Here is a 16,614-nt window from a genome sequence, read left to right as displayed (position 1 = left end):
ATAAAAGAACAATAAAATAAAAATAAAATTAGATAAATAAAAATTGGGTTGCCTCCCAATAAGCGCTTCTTTAATATCAATAGCTTGACAGTGGGCTCTCATGGAGCCTCACAGGTGATCAGGTCAATGTTGTATAGTCCCAACACCAAACTTAGAGTTTGGTTGTGGGGATTCAACACCAAACTTAGAGTTTGGTTGTGGCCTCCCAACACTAAACTTAGAGTTTAACTGTGGGGGCTCTGTTTGATTCTGTACTGAGAGAAGCTCTGCATGCTTACTCTCCCTTGTTACAGAAGGATGGCCGTGTGCCTTAAACACAAGGTAGTCCCTATTCAATTGAAGGACTAATTCTCATCTGTTAACATCTATCACAGCTTCTGCTGTGGTTAGGAAAGGTCTTCCAAGGATGATGTATTCATCCTCCTCCTTTCTAGTGTCTAAAATTATGAAATCAGCAGGGATGTAAAGGCCTTTAACCTTTACTAACACGTCCTCTACTAATCCATAAGCTTGTCTTACTGACTTGTCTGCCAATTGTAATGAGAATAAGGCAGGCTGTACCTCAATGATTCCCAGCTTCTCCATTACAGAGAGTGGCATAAGATTTATGCCTGATCCTAGGTCACACAGAGCTTTCTCAAAGGTCATGGTGCTTATGGTACAGGGTATTAAGAATTTCCCAGGATCTTGTTTCTTTTGAGGTAAAGTTTGCTGAACCCATGTATCAAGTTCATTAATGAGCAAGGGAGGTTCACCTTCCCAAGTCTCATTACCAAATAACTTGGCATTCAGCTTCATGATAGCTCCTAGATATTTAGCAACTTGCTCTCGAGTTACATCTTCATCCTCTTCAGAGGAGGAATAATCTTCAGAGCTCATGAATGGCAGAAGGAGATTTAATGGAATCTCTATGGTTTCTATATGAGCCTCAGATTCCTTTGGATCCTCAATAGGGAACTCCTTCCTGCTTGAGAGACGTCCCATGAGATCTTTCTCATTGGGATTCGCGTCCTCTCCCTCCTCCTTGCATTCGGCCATATTGATTATATCAATGGCCTTGCACTCTCTTTTTGGATTTTCTTTAGTATTGCTTGGGAGAGTACTAGGAGGGGTTTCAGTGATTTTCTTACTCAGCTGGCCCACTTGTGCCTCCAGATTTCTAATGGAGGACCTTATTTCATTCATGAAACTTAAAGTGGCCTTAGACAGATCAGAGACTAAGTTTGCTATGTTAGAGGTATTTTGTTCATAATTCTCTGTCTGTTGCTGAGAAGATGATGGATAAGGCTTGATATTGCTGAGCCTATTTCTTCCACCATTATTAAAGCCTTGTTGAGGCTTTTGTTGATCCTTCCATGAGAAATTCAGATGATTTCTCCATGATGAATTATAGGTGTTTCCATAAGGTTCACCCATGTAATTTACCTCTGCCATTGCAGGGTTTTCAGGATCATAAGCTTCTTCTTCAGAAGATGCCTCTTTAGTACTGTTGGATGCATTTTGTCATCTATTCAGACTTTGAGAAATCATGTTGACTTGCTGAGTCAACACTTTGTTCTGAGCCAATATGGCATTCAGAGCATTAATTTCAAGTACTCCTTTCCTCTGAGGCGTCTGATAAACCACTATTTTATGGTTTATATTGTGTTTAATGGTGTGGTTTTATCATGATCCTTTACCCACTTATTCATTAATTTAGCATGCATTTATATTTCCTTCCTGAAATTATTACATGATTGAAAACTGCTTTCTAGAAACTTTTAATTATGCATTTTAATTCTCCTTTATTCCATTCGATGCCGTAATCTATGTGTTAAGTGTTTCAGGCTTTATAGGGCATGAATGAGTTGGAGATTGGAAAGGAAGTTAGCAAAAATGGTAGGAACACAAGAAATTAAGGAGATGACCAGCGAGAAGTGACGCGGCCGCATGGCTCACACGTTCGCGCGAAAGAGGAGAAATCGCAGTGACGCGGCCGCATGGCTCACTCGACCGCGCGGATTGGAAAAACACAAGTGACGCGGAAGCGTGGACGACGCGAACGCGTGGTAGGAAAAAAGCGAATGACGCGTCCGCATGAATGACGCGATCGTGTGACGTGCGCGATCTGCATAATCTGCAGAATTTGCTGGGGGCCATTTTGGACCCTATTTTGACCCAATTTTCGGCCCAGAACAGCAGACTAGAGCCAGAGAACATGCAAAAACCAGAACAACAATTCATTCTACACAGTTTTAGTTTTAGTTCTAGTTTTACTCCTCCTCTAGGTTTTTTTTCTACACATTCATAGTTCTTATTATTTTATTTTTCTACCGCTTTTTGCATTGGGATACTGAGAAGAGTCATTACCTCATCAAGACTTCGTCATTCTAGTTCGTTTTCTTTACTTGGCTTTACTCTTCCATGTCCTTTGCTTTGTTTAATTTTACCATTGGAATATTTTTAGGATTATTTAATACAAGGATTACTTTTATTTTTAATTGATTATTTTTATTTTTATTTATAATGTCTTTCTTTAATTCCTTTTCATATGTTATGAATTTTACATTCACAATGAGCGAGTAGTTCCCTAACTTGATAGGGAGTTGATTGAAAGGAACCCTCGAGTTGGAAAGCTTAAAAGAAAGATTGTAATTGGGTTTATTGTTGGATTGCCCTCTAGTCACTAACACCAATCCCTTTTTATTAAGTGGGTTGCAACTTGTGAACGGACGTACCATTCTAACTTGTTTGACTTTCCCTTACCTAGTAAGAGATAACTAAACAGGATAACCTTTAATTATCAATTAATCTAGAGAGTTCCCCAACAATAATGGGGCTTCCAACTAATCAACTCCCAGTCAAGGCTTTTATTTACATTATTCAAATTCTCCAATTTAATTCCCTGTTTACTCAACTCAAACCTTTTTGAAAACATCTGATTAATAAAATAGCACACTTTTCTGCAACTCGTTGGGAGACGACCTGGGATTCATACTCCCAGTATTTTAATTTTAAATTTATGTGACACCTTTCTAAATTGATAAGTGGATTTTTGGTGAGTTAAGAACTATACTTGCAACGTATATATATTTTAATAATTTTTAATTCACCAATTTCTGCCCGCATCAATTTTTGGCGCCGTTGCTGGGGAGTTGCAATAGAGTGCTAAAGTTATTAATTAGAATTTATTTATTTGAATTTTATTTTATTTTTGTCACTATGAGCTGTACGTTTCTTTCGTTAAATAACGCGTTCACTTCCTGATCCAAGCTTGCCAGTATTTGACCCTGAAATTGGAAGAACTCTTTCACGTATAAGGCAAGCTTGGCGTCGGCGACTCCTCTTTGAGGACGAACTTGAACCGTCGTCCAAGGAAGAAACAAGCTCCCTCTCCACTGATCCAGTTCATTTACGTGCAGGTGACATGGCAGCACCCAGAAGAGTCACTATCCGGGAGGAAGGAGCCCCTGATTTTATGCTCCAACTATTCCAGGCACACCACCCAGCAGTAGCTGTAGATTTTAAAATAAAATCTTCACTACTCAACTTGATGCCCAAGTTTCATGGCTTACCTGCTCAAGAGCCTATCAAGCATCTTAGGGATTTCCAGACTGCCTGTTCTACTGTGAAGCGTGATGGCACTGATGAAATCTCTATTCTGTTGAAAGCCTTCCCGTTTTCTCTTGAGGAAAAGGCAAGAGAGTGGTACTACACTCAACCCGTAACAACTGTTTCCAACTGGGATACACTTAGGAGAGAGTTTCTGGATAAATTCTTTCTAGCTGAAGTTGCCGATAAGCTGAGGAAGGACATCTCTATGATCGTTCAGGATGAATCTGAGACCCTCTATGAATACTTGGAACGCTTTAATAATCTTCGAGAAGCATGCCCCCATCATATGATTGACAAGATAGTGTTGCTCGGCTACTTTACACAGGGTTTGAAATCTCAAGATAGGACCACACTGGAAGGTGCTAGCAATGGTTCTATGAAAAAGTACAAGACTATGGAAGAAGCATGGCAATTGATAAGCGACTTAGCTGACTCTACTAGGAATCACAAGCAGAAACAAAGTCGGTCAAGAGCTGTTGCAGAGGTATCCACTAGTAAAGAGACTGCTGCTATAGCTCAGAGCTTATGTGAAATGACTACTTGCTGAAGCAGATGCAACTGAATCAATAACAACCTCAGCAAGTTCAGCCTTCTCCACCACAGCACAGCCAGCAGTTGGTTCCACAAAGAGTATGCAGAATCTGTGCAGATTACAGTCACTATACCGATGAGTGTCTGCAACTCCAACCAGAAGACAACACTGTAGCAGCCACTCATAACTTTCATGACCTCCCCAATCAAGGGTACAATCAAGGTGGCAACTATAACCAAGGATGGCAGGATAACTCTAACCAAGGTTGGAGAGACAATTCTAAACAGGGTTGGAGGGACAATTAAAATAGAGGAGGCAGAGATAATAATGGAAATCAGAGGTGGAATAACAATAACAACTTCAGGCAGCAGAATCAGAATCAGTCCTACAGAGCACCTCATTTAAGATAGCCTCAAGCATCTCAGCAGACTTCTCAGATCACTTACCCCTCTTCCTCTCCTAATGATGAATTACTACAAGCCATTGATCGGAGACAACAGGCCATGGAAAACAACCTTACTTCTACTCTGAATGGTTTGAATTCTACTTTGCAAGCCCTTGTCTCACAGATTGGATCAATGAACAACTCCAACAACTAGTCCTCAAGCTCTGGTGGACTCCCCTCTAAACCATTACCCAACCCAAAGGGTGGCATTAATGCCATCACCCTAACGTCTGGAACCACACTGCAGGAGAGGAATCAGGAGGAGCCAAGCCCACCAGAACACGCCTCAGCTGAAGAGGTAGTAGAAATAGAAAATGTTGAAGAAGAAGAGGACATACAGGACATAGCTGAAGAAGAAGAAGCTCAACCACAGGAGGAAGCACCAAAAGGCGCAGACACTGCAGAAAACACCACTCCCATTCCATTTCCACAACTTGCAAGGAAGACCAGGAAGCAGCTGGAACCCGATCCCAAAATGGTAGAAATCTTTAAAAAGGTTGAGGTAACTGTTCCCCTTTTTGATGTTATTCAACAGGTACCTAAATATGCAAAGTTTCTAAATGATTTGTGCATACATAAAGACAAAATTAATGAAGTAGAAACTATTCCTTTAGGAAGTTCTATATCTGCTCTAATGGGAAATTTACCTGAAAAGTGTAGTGACCCATGTCCTTGTATAGTTAGTTGTACTATTGGTCGTGTAGTAATTTATGATTGCATGTGTGATTTAGGAGCATGTGTTAGTATAATGCCTTTATCTGTATATGATGTTTTGAGGCTCCCTCCCTTAAAAAGGTCGGCAGCTCGTTTTGTGTTAGTAGATAAAAGCATTATTACAGTGGCTGGAGTTGCTGAAGATGTTTTAGTGAACATTAAAGGACTCACATTCCCCACTAATTTTTATATCTTGGAGATGCCCCATAATGACTCAGATAAACCATCATCAATCCTACTTGGGAGACCATTCCTGAAGACATCAAAATTCAAATTGGATGCTTTTTCAGGAACATACTCTTTTGAAATAGATGGCCGAATGGTAATCTTCAGTCTGAATGGAGTCACAAACAACCCTCCAGAAGATCGTTCTATCTTCCAGTGTGATATCATAGATGAAACTGTAGCTGAAGTTCACCAGGAAGAGTTTGAGGATAAGTACATAGGGCAAGGTCCAAGTGTGGGGAATTCCAAGGACAATGCAGGTACTTTACCATTGCCACCAGCTCCAGATAATCCAGAGCCAGAACATGACCAGAAGTTGGAATTGAAACCCCTCCCTCCACACCTCAAATATACTTACCTTGAGGACCAGCAGAAGTTTCTAGTTATCATTGCATGGGACCTCACTCCTGAACAGGTAGAGCAGTTACTTCGTGTGCTGAGGAAGCACAAGAAAGCAATTGGGTGGAGTTTAGCATACATAGTAGGCATCAATCCTCAAGTTTTTGAGCACAGGATATTTTTAGAAGAAGGAGCAAGACCTATTCGTCAATCCCAAAGAAGATTGAACCCCACTATTTTAGAGGTTGTCAAGAAGGAAGTGACCAGACTATTAGAGGCAGGTATTATCTACCCCATCTCAGACAGTGAATGGGTGAGCCTAGTACAAGTGGTGCCCAAGAAGTCTGGAGTAACTACAGTGAAGAATGAGCATGGAGAGCTCATAGCAACCAGAGTACAGAACGCCTGGAGGGTCTGCATTGATTACAGGCGTCTCAACCAAGCTACTCGTAAGGATCACTACCCTCTTCCATTCATTGATCAAATACTGGATCGCCTGTCAGGTAAATCACATTATTGCTTTTTAGATGGTTACACAGGCTATTTCCAGATTCATATAGCTCCTGAGGATCAGGAAAATACTACCTTTACATGTCCTTTTAGGACTTATGCTTACAAGAGAATGCCCTTTGGCCTGTGCAATGCACCAGCCACTTTCCAAAGGTGCATGATGAGTCTTTTCTCTGATCTGATTGAGGACTATATGGAGGTTTTTATGGATGATTTTAGCGTTTATGGTGATTCTTTTAACCTTTGCTTGGATAGTTTATCTAGAGTATTAGATAGATGTGTCAACACGAACCTTGTACTAAATTTTGAAAAATGTCATTTTATGGTTAAACAAGGAATCGTACTGGGACATGTTGTATCTAATACTGGCATTTCTGTAGATCCAGCAAAGGTGGATATTATTTCTAGTTTGCCTTACCCCTCTTCTGTGAGGGAAGTCCGTTCGTTCCTTGGCCATGCAGGTTTTTACAGGAGATTTATTAAGAACTTTAGTAAGGTAGCACTTCCCCTATCCAGATTACTGCAGAAAGATATCGAGTTCGAGTTCAGTGAGGATTGCAAACAAGCATTTGANTTTTTGCTCTGGATAAATTCTGAGCTTATTTACTTGGTACTAGAGTAGTAGTGTATTCGGACCATGCAGCTTTAAAGTATCTATTAGCTAAAAAGGAGTCCAAACCAAGGCTCATATGTTGGATACTGCTATTACAAGAATTTGATTTAGAAATAAAGGATAGGAGTGGTAACCAAAATCTAGTGGCAGACCACTTGAGTCGCCTTGAGCACATTAAGGATGATTCTACTCCTATAGATGATAATTTTCCATTTGATAACCTACAAGCAGTATCTGAGGTAGTTCCTTGGTACGCACCTGTAGCTAATTATCTAGTTAGCCGCACATTTCCTCCACACTTTTCTAAGCATTAAAGAGACAAGCTGAAAAGCGAGTCTAAATATTATATATGGGATGACCCATATTTATGGAGATGTGGCACTGATCAGGTAATTAGACGTTATGTACCTCAATTAGAACTCCAGTCTATTTTAGAGGCCTGTCACTTATCTGAGAGTGGAGGAGATTTTGGCCCTCAAAGAACAGCTAGAAAGATCTTAGATTGTGGATTCTGGTGGCCTACTCTTTTTAGAGACGCTGCTGAGTTTTGTAAATCTTGTCTCCCATGCCAGAAATTTGGTAATATATCCAGGAGGGATGAGATGCCTCAACAAATTATGCTTTTCTGTGAAATTTTTGATGTTTGGGGCATTGACTTTATGGGTCCATTTCCAAATTCTAATAGTTATTTTTATATATTGTTAGCTGTGGATTACGTTTCCAAATGGGTGGAAGCAATTCATACCCGCACTGATGATGCTAACACTATTGTTTCCTTTGTGAGAAACCATATTATTTGCCGTTTTGGATCACCACGAGCAATCGTGAGCGATCAAGGCACCCATTTTTGTAACAGGAGACTAACAGGATTAATGAAGAAGCCTGGGATAATTCATAAGGTTGAAACAGCATATCATCCTCAGACCAATGGGCAAGCCAAGGTGTCAAACAGAGAGATAAAGCGTATCTTACAGAAGATAGTCAAACCTCATTGAAAAGACTGGAGCACTAGGCTACAAGATGCACTATGGGCATATAGGACAGCATATAAAACACCCATTGGGATGAGTCCTTTCCGCTTAGTTTATGGAAAAGCTTGTCATCTCCCAGTTGAAGTAGAGCACAAAGCCTTTTGGGCAATCAAGGAGTGCAACATGGGATTTGAAGAAGCCGGAGCTGAAAGGAAGTTGCAACTGCAAGAACTGGAGAGCCTTCGCCTAGAAGCTTATGAGAACTCAAGAATATACAAGGAGAAAATGAAGGCTGTACATGATGAGCACATCAAGAGAAAAGAGTTCCAGCCTGGGGATTTAGTCCTCCTTTACAAATCTCGACTGAGGCTCATGCCAGGCAAGTTGAGATCAAGATGGGAAGGTCCATACAGAGTAGAGAAGGCCGAACCATACGGAGTTTATCACCTAAGCCATCCTTCAAGCTCTGAACTTATCAAAGTTAATGGACAACGTCTGAAGCTGTACCATGGCGAGAAGATGCCGAAAAACAAAGAGCTTGAGATCTTCCTCTTGGAAGATCCCCACATGGCAGAAGATTGAGCTAGTGGAGCGTCCAACATACGGACGTTAAAGCAAAGTGCTAGGTAGGAGACAACCCACCATGGTATGATCGTTCTTTTCTTTATTTTTAGTTTTTCTACTTAATAACTCTTCTCTTTATCAGCATATTTTGTGCATCTGCATTTGCATACTTTTTCAAAAAAAAAAAATTGCCACGCGACGTGACCGCGTTGCAAGGAGATGGGAGAAAATCAAAACGAACAGAGAGTCACGCTGGTGCGTGGCTGGAGGCGTGCCAGTGGCACAAATCGTCCCACGCGACCGCGTCACTGACGCGTCCGCGTCACATGGGATTAATGGCCTCCCACGCGACCGCGTGCCCCACGCAGCCGCGTGCCCATTTTTCGACGTAAAAAAGGGTGCACAACGAATTATTATGCGAGAGTGGTGCTGGATTGGTGCTGGACGCACAATCCCTATCACGCGACCGCGTCATTCCTTTCTGAAGCCCACTCACGCGATCGCGTCACCCCAAATTTGGAAAATATATAAATTCGAACAGAGAGTTGTGCAGGCACGAGGCTGCACTCGCGCCAGAAGCATAACAAGGGTCACGCAACCGCGTGACCGACGCAACCGCGTCAACTGAATTAAAGCGCAATCACGCGAACGCGTGCCCCACGTGGCCGCGTTACTTGCGCCGCACAGCTCAACCTAAATTGCCAAAATATCTTATCTTTCTCTTCTCCAAATCCTAATTTTTCTTTTCCCTCCTTATTTCTTCCTTCTCCCTTCTTCCTTCTATCTCACCTTTCACACACTCTCTCTCACCTCCATTAACAAGGTTTTATTTTCTTCTTCCCTCCTTCCTTTTCTATCATTCTTCTTATTTTATATGTTATTTTCTTTTCTTTTCTTTCTCTTTTCATTATCCATATTTTCTTTCTTCTTCTTTCCTTTTTACATGGTGTTAGAAATTTATTTGAGTCATTATTCCTCATTATATACTTATATGGTTGTGGATTGTTGCAAATTATTTGGCAATTTTATATTACTTTCTATACCTTATTTATCATGCATGCTATATGTTTGTGAAAAAGCCCATATGGCATCATGCACTTTTCTACATTATTCTATTCTACTGTTCAATGCTTGCTTTCCACAAATTTCCTTTACTATTTTATTAATTGCATTTAATTGTCAATACAAACGTGATAGTTTGTTACAAAGTGATGCTTGATCTATGCTACTCATGCCCTTGCCGGCATGCCAATTCACATCTTGCATCTACTTCCCTATCGTGCACTTATTCTATTTCCCTTCTTGATCTTTTCACATGTTGTCATGACCATGTGTTTATTTCATTCATCTTTACCGTGCACTGATTATCACTCACTCAATCCCCTTCCTTGCTTTATCTCTTTGGATTTAACTTACTTTCTCTTCCTTTTTTCAGAATGGCCACTAAGAAAGGCAAAGAGAAAGCTACCCCTAAACCCACCGCAAGGAAATGAACGAAGAGATCATTAGTGGCAGAGCCTTCTTCAACTGCAGTCAAGCCCTCAACAAAAAGAATTAAAAGGATTATCAAGGTTGATGAAAAGGAAAGAGCCTTCCCAGCAAAGGATACTGCACGATTCCCAAATCGCTACTGTGAGCAGATGTTTCCTATTCTGGCAGCTCGAAATTACAACAATGAACACCTTCTTATCCTTCCACCTCGTATCGCTGAATTTGTTGAGCCACAAATTGCACAAAGACATTGGGGGTTCTTATAGAGACAGCCACGACAGGTTAATCTTTCTTGGGTTGTTGAGTTCTACTCCAACTTCCACCTGCTGACTCTGTAGTCCGTCTATTTACGCCAGAAGCAAGTCTCCATTACAGAAGAGGCCATACAGCAAGCCTTAGATCTCCCACCTGCTCCAGAAGGATTGGACGCCTTTCAGAAAGCCGCAATCAAGCGCCAGGCATACACCTTTGACTGGGACGCTGTTCTTAGAGTTATCGCTCGACCTGGCAGTAAATGGATCTTCGGATACCATCGTTCCCGTCCTAAGGGAATCTCAGCTTCTGCACTCACCTTAGAGGCTCACGTATGGGAACAGATTATGTCCCATTACGTCTTCCCGAGTACTCATGAGTCCTCCTTCACGGCAGACATGGCCGTTCTACTATGGTGCATCCTCACAGACCAGCCTCTTAATTTACCAAGACATATCCGGAATACTATGGAACATGTGTAGATCGCGGGCAACCTATCTTTTCCCGCATTGGTCTCTGATCTTATCTCAGCAGCCGGAGTATCCTACAGAGCTGGCGACACCAAAGCCATTCTTCCACGGGATGATCAGTATGTCCCTAACGGGAGATATCTCAGGCCACAACTTGCCACTACCAGCCAGTCCATAGAGGATACTGCAGCTCTCCCACCATCTACTAGTCAGCTGCTGCATTAAATACTAAAACGGTTGGACCAATAAGAAAAGAAAGCAAAGCTCCGAGAGCGCCGTAACCACCGCCGTTTCAAATACCTCAAGGAGCTACTTACAGGCAATCACCGACCCAATGACGATCCAGGCACTCTGGACTCCACTTCTTTCACCAGCACAGGGAGCCATGACGGCCCCGACTGTGGAGACACTGCCACCAGCCCACCATTGTTCCTGATAGATGGCACCGAGGACGGTGCAAAGCCTTAAGTGTGGGGAGGTCGGTCAGTACCTGACTTCCGAAGGTAATTTCTCTTCCCTAGCACCAATAAATTAGGATATTTTAGTTAGATTTTTTTTCTTTTATAGAATAGGATAAATTGTATAGTAATAGGTTAATTGCATGCATGTTCTACTTGATTGAAAAGACAATAAGTTTTTTCCAAGACTCTATCCTTGGAACAAAATTTCACTAATTTTAATTGAAAATTTTGTTTGATAAATCTGCTTGAAGTTGTATTTGGAACATGATTTTTGAGCTAAAGAACACACAACCTGTGAAGATTTGAGCCTTTATGCATGGTTACATTATTTAACCATAATTATTTTATTCTTGTGTGTTTACTTCTCTATGATTGTAATCTATATTTTGTTTCATCCTATATGTCCAATATTTATTATGTTTGTATGCTTGCATGTGATTGAGGCCATTATTTGTTTAAACTCACTTATCCAAATTAAGCCTACCCTTTTCAATTACCTTTGTTAACCACTTTGAGCCTTTAAATCCCATTTTTTCTATATTTTACCACATTACTAGCCTTAAGCGGAAAAACAATTGTATATCCCAAATTGAATCTTTGGTTAGCTTAAGATAGAATTGTGTATGCTAGTTAAGTATGGGAAATTGTGGGAACAAAAGTTATTAAGGGAATGTGTCATGATAATATAATGGGAATTTGGATACCTACTCATGTGAAACTATAAGAATTAAAAATCTATGTGCATTGATAAGCTATGTTTATTTTTATGTCTATATTAAAAAAAAATTGATACATGAGTATGGAATGTAAAAGGGAATTCTGGGTAGCTAGGTATGAATTATAAGGCTATATAAAATATATAGATTGGGTTAAAGCTTGGGTTAATTAAAGATTCAATTTATAAGCTCACTTAACCATATATGTATCCCTACCCTTACCTTGGCCCCATTACAACCTTGAAAAGACCTCATAATGTTTGCATTGGTATATTAACTGTTGTTGATTAGTTAGGAGAAGAACAAAAGTTAGAGAGCATGATTAGAGAAGGACAGAGTGATTACCCTATACACTAGAGAGATTAGAGCGTACATACATCAGTGAGGATTCAATGCTTGAATTTCCATGTTCCCTGCTTTCATAAGCTATCTTCTTGCACTTTTATCTGTCTTACTGTATAATGGTAGAATTAGTGGAATTTGATTTGTAATTGTTTTGAAGAGCTTAATTGCTTTTGATCAAGTGGGCAAGAATCATATAGTTGCATTCATATATATAGGTTGCATTGCATTGCATGAGCTTTTACATGTTCATACTTATTTATCTTATCTCCTTTAGTTAAGCATGAGGACAAGCTAATGTTTAAGTGTGGGGAGGTTGATAAACCACTATTTTATGGTTTATATTGTGTTTAATTGTGTGGTTTTATCTTGATCTTTACCCACTTATTCATTAATTTAGCATGCATTTATATTTCCTTCCTAAAATTATTACACGATTGAAAACTGCTTCCTAGAAACTTTTAATTATGCATTTTAATTCTCCTTTATTCCATTCGATGCCGTAATCTGTGTGTTAAGTGTTTCAGGCTTTATAGGGCATGAATGAGTTGGAGATTAAGGAAGCTAGCAAAAATGGAAGGAACACGAGAAATTGAGGAGATGACCAGCGAGAAGTGACGCGGCCGCATGGCTCATGCATTCGCGCGAAAGAGGAGAAATCGCAGTGACGTGGCCGCATGGCTCATGCGACCGCGCAGATTGGAAAAGCACAAGTGACGCGGAAGCATGGACGACACGAACGCGTGGTAGGGAAAAACGCAAATGACGCGTCCGCATGGATGACGCGATCGCGTGACGTGCGTGATCTGCATAATCTGCAGAATTTGCTGGGGGCCATTTTGGACCCTATTTTGACCCAGTTTTCGGCCCAGAACAACAGACTAGAGCCAGAGAGCATGCAGAAACCAGAACAACAATTCTTTCTACACAGTTTTAGTTTTAGATCTAGTTTTACTCCTCCTCTAGGTTTTTCTTTCTACACATTCATAGTTCTTAGTATTTTATTTTTCTACCACTTTTTGCATTGGGATACTGAGAAGAGTCATTACCTCATCAAGACTTCGTCATTCTAGTTCGTTTTCTTTACTTGGCTTTACTCTTCCATGTCCTTTGCTTTGTTTAATTTTACCATTGGAATATTTTTAGGATTATTTAATACAAGGATTACTTGTATTTTTAATTGATTATTTTGATTTTATTTACAATTTCTTTCTTTAATTCCTTTTCATATGTTATGAATTTTACATTCACAATGTGCGAGTAGTTCCCTAACTTGATGGGGAGTTGATTGAAAGGAACCCTCGAGTTGGAAAGCTTAAAAGAAAGATTGTAATTGGGTTTATTGTTGGATTGCCGTCTAGTCACTAACACCAATCCCTTTTTATTAAGTGGGTTGCAACTTGTGAACGGACGTAACATTCCAACTTGTTTGACTTTTCCTTACCTAGTAAGAGATAACTAAACAGGATAACCTTTAATTATCAATTAATCTAGAGAGTAATCCAACAATAATGGGGCTTCCAACTAATCAACTCCCAGTCAAGGCTTTTATTTACATTATTCAAATTCTCCAATTTAATTTGTATCTTTCCCAAGCTTAATAGAGGGATTTACTATCTTTTTGCTTGAAGGTCTGAACATCCACTCTAAGCTTGCTCAACTTTTGAGGAGGAAAGAATTTATCCAAGAAGGCCATGACCAGCTTATCTCAGGAGTCCAGGCTATCTTTAGGTTGTGAGTCCAACCATGTTCTAGCTCTGTCTCTTACAGCAAAAGGGAAAAACATGAGCCTGTAGACTTCAGGATCTACTCCATTCGTCTTAACAGTCTCACAAATATGCAAGAACTCAGTTAAAAACTGGTAAGGATCTTCAGATGGAAGTCCATGAAACTTGCAGTTCTGTTGCATTAGAGCAACTAATTGAGGTTTCAGCTCAAAATTGTTTGCTCCAATGGCAGGAATTGAGATGCTTCTTCCATCAAACCTGGACGTGGGTTTAGTAAAATCACCAAGCATCCTCCTTGCATTATTGTTGTTGGGTTTGACTGCCATCTCCTTCTCTTGTTCAAAAATTTCAGAAAGGTTGCCTCTGGATTGTTGTAATTTAGCTTCTCTTAGTTTCCTCTTCAGAGTCCTTTCAGGTTCAGGATCAGCTTCAACAAGAGTGCCTTTTTCCTTGTTCCTGCTCATATGAAAGAGAAGAGAACAGAAAAAAAAGAAGAGGAATCCTCTTTATCACAGTAAAGAGGTTCCTTATTAGTGGTAGAAGAAAAAGGGAATAAAGAAAGGAGAATCCAAACACAAGGGTAAGGATAGAGGCAGTGATTGGAGATGAAAAGAGGTGAAGAGAAGTGTTAGTAATTGAATAAATAAATCGAAGAAGATAAGAGAGAGAATTCGAAAATTAATTTTGAAAAGGAGTTAATGATTTTCGAAAATTAAAGATGAGGTAGAATTAAAATTAAAATTTAAAACAATTAGTTAATTTAAAAAGAATTTTGAAAAAGGGATGAGATATTTTCAAAAATTAGAGAGAGAAAAGTTTTTAGGTGGTTTTGAAAGAGATAAGAAACAAACAAAAAGTCAAATAGTTAGTTGAAAAAGATTTGAAAATCAAATTTGAAAAGATAAGAAGATAAAAAGTTAGAAAAGATATTTTAAAATCAAATTTTTGAAAAAGATAAAATTTTGAAAAAGATATGATATAAAAGATAAGATAAGATAGATTTGATTTTTAAAATTAAAATTAATTATTTGACTCACAAGAAACTACAAGATATGATTCTAGAATTTAAAGGTTGAACCTTTCTTAACAAGAAAGTAACAAACTTCAAATTTTTGAATCAATCACATTACTTATTAGTTAAGTTTCGAAAACTTAAAATAAAATAAGAAAAAAAATTTGAAAATTAGTTTTAAATTTTCGAAAATCATAAGATAAAAATGAAAAAGATTTGATTTTTGAAAAAGTTTTGAAAAGATAGGATTTTTAAAATTGAAATTTGACTTGACTTGTAAGAAACAACTAATTTTAAAATTTTTTGACTAAGTCAACTCATATTTTCAAAAATTATGAGAAAATTAAGGAAAATATACTTTTTTTTTATTTTTGAATTTTTAATTATGAGAGAGAAAAACATAAAAATGACTCACAACATGAAAATTATGAATCAAAACACATGATGCATGCAAGAACACTATGAATGTCAAGATGAACACCAAGAACACTTTGAAGATTATGATGAACATCAAGAACATATTTTTGAAAAAATTTTTTGATGCAAAGAAAACATCCAAGACACCAAACTTAAAAAATTTTTAATGCTTAGACTCTATGAATGCAAGAATGCACATGAAAAATAATAAAAGACACAAAACAAGAAAACATTAAGATCAAACAAGAAGACTTACCAAGAACAACTTGAAGATCATGAAGAACACTATGAATGCATGAATTTTCGAAAAATAATGCATAAATTTTTAAAACATGCAATTGACACCAAACTTAAAAATTGACACTAGACTCAAACAAGAATCACAAAATATTTTTGATTTTTATGATTTTATTATTATTATTTTTTTGTATTTTTATTATTTTTTTTCGAAAATATTATTTAGGAAAATGAAAAAGAGAAAAATTTTTGAAAGATTTTTTTTTTGAAATTTTTTTTAAATTAAAACAAAAAGAAAATTACCTGATCTGAGCAACAAGATGAACCGTCAATTGTCCATACTTGAACAATCCCCGGCAATGGCGCCAAAAACTTGGTGGACGCAATTGTGATCATCAACAATGGCTCCAAAGACTTGGTGCTCTCAAACATAAATCACACTTTGTTACAACTCCGCATAACTAACCAGCAAGTGTACTGGGTCGTCCAAGTAATACCTTACGTGAGTAAGAGTCGATACCACAGAGATTGTTGGTATGAAGCAAGCTATGGTCATCTTGTAAATCCCAGTCAGGCAGATTCAACTATATTAAGAGATTATTGGATTTTCGAATAATAATAATAAATTAAACAAAAAATAAAGATAGAGTTACTCATGTAATTCAATGGTGGGAATTTCAGATAAGTGTATGGAGGTGCTGTGTTCCTTCTGAATCTCTGCTTTCCTGTTGCTTTTATCCAATCTTTGTCACTCCTTTCTATGGTAAGCTGTATGTAGGGCATCACCGTTGTCAATGGCTACATCCCATCCTCTCAGTGAAAATGGTCCAAATGCTTTGTCACAGCACGACTAATCATTTGTCGGTTCTCGATCATGTTGGAATAGAATCCCTTGATTCTTTTGCGTTTGTCATCACGCCCAGCAATCGCGAGTTTGAAGCTCGTCACAGTCATTCAATCCCGGAATCCTACTCGGAATACT

This window comes from Arachis duranensis, chromosome 10 (genome assembly GCF_000817695.3).
Source record: "Arachis duranensis cultivar V14167 chromosome 10, aradu.V14167.gnm2.J7QH, whole genome shotgun sequence".
In the NCBI taxonomy this organism is placed as follows: domain Eukaryota; kingdom Viridiplantae; phylum Streptophyta; class Magnoliopsida; order Fabales; family Fabaceae; genus Arachis; species Arachis duranensis.
The sequence above is the reverse complement of the archived record's forward strand: the minus strand, read 5'-3'. Positions refer to the sequence as shown.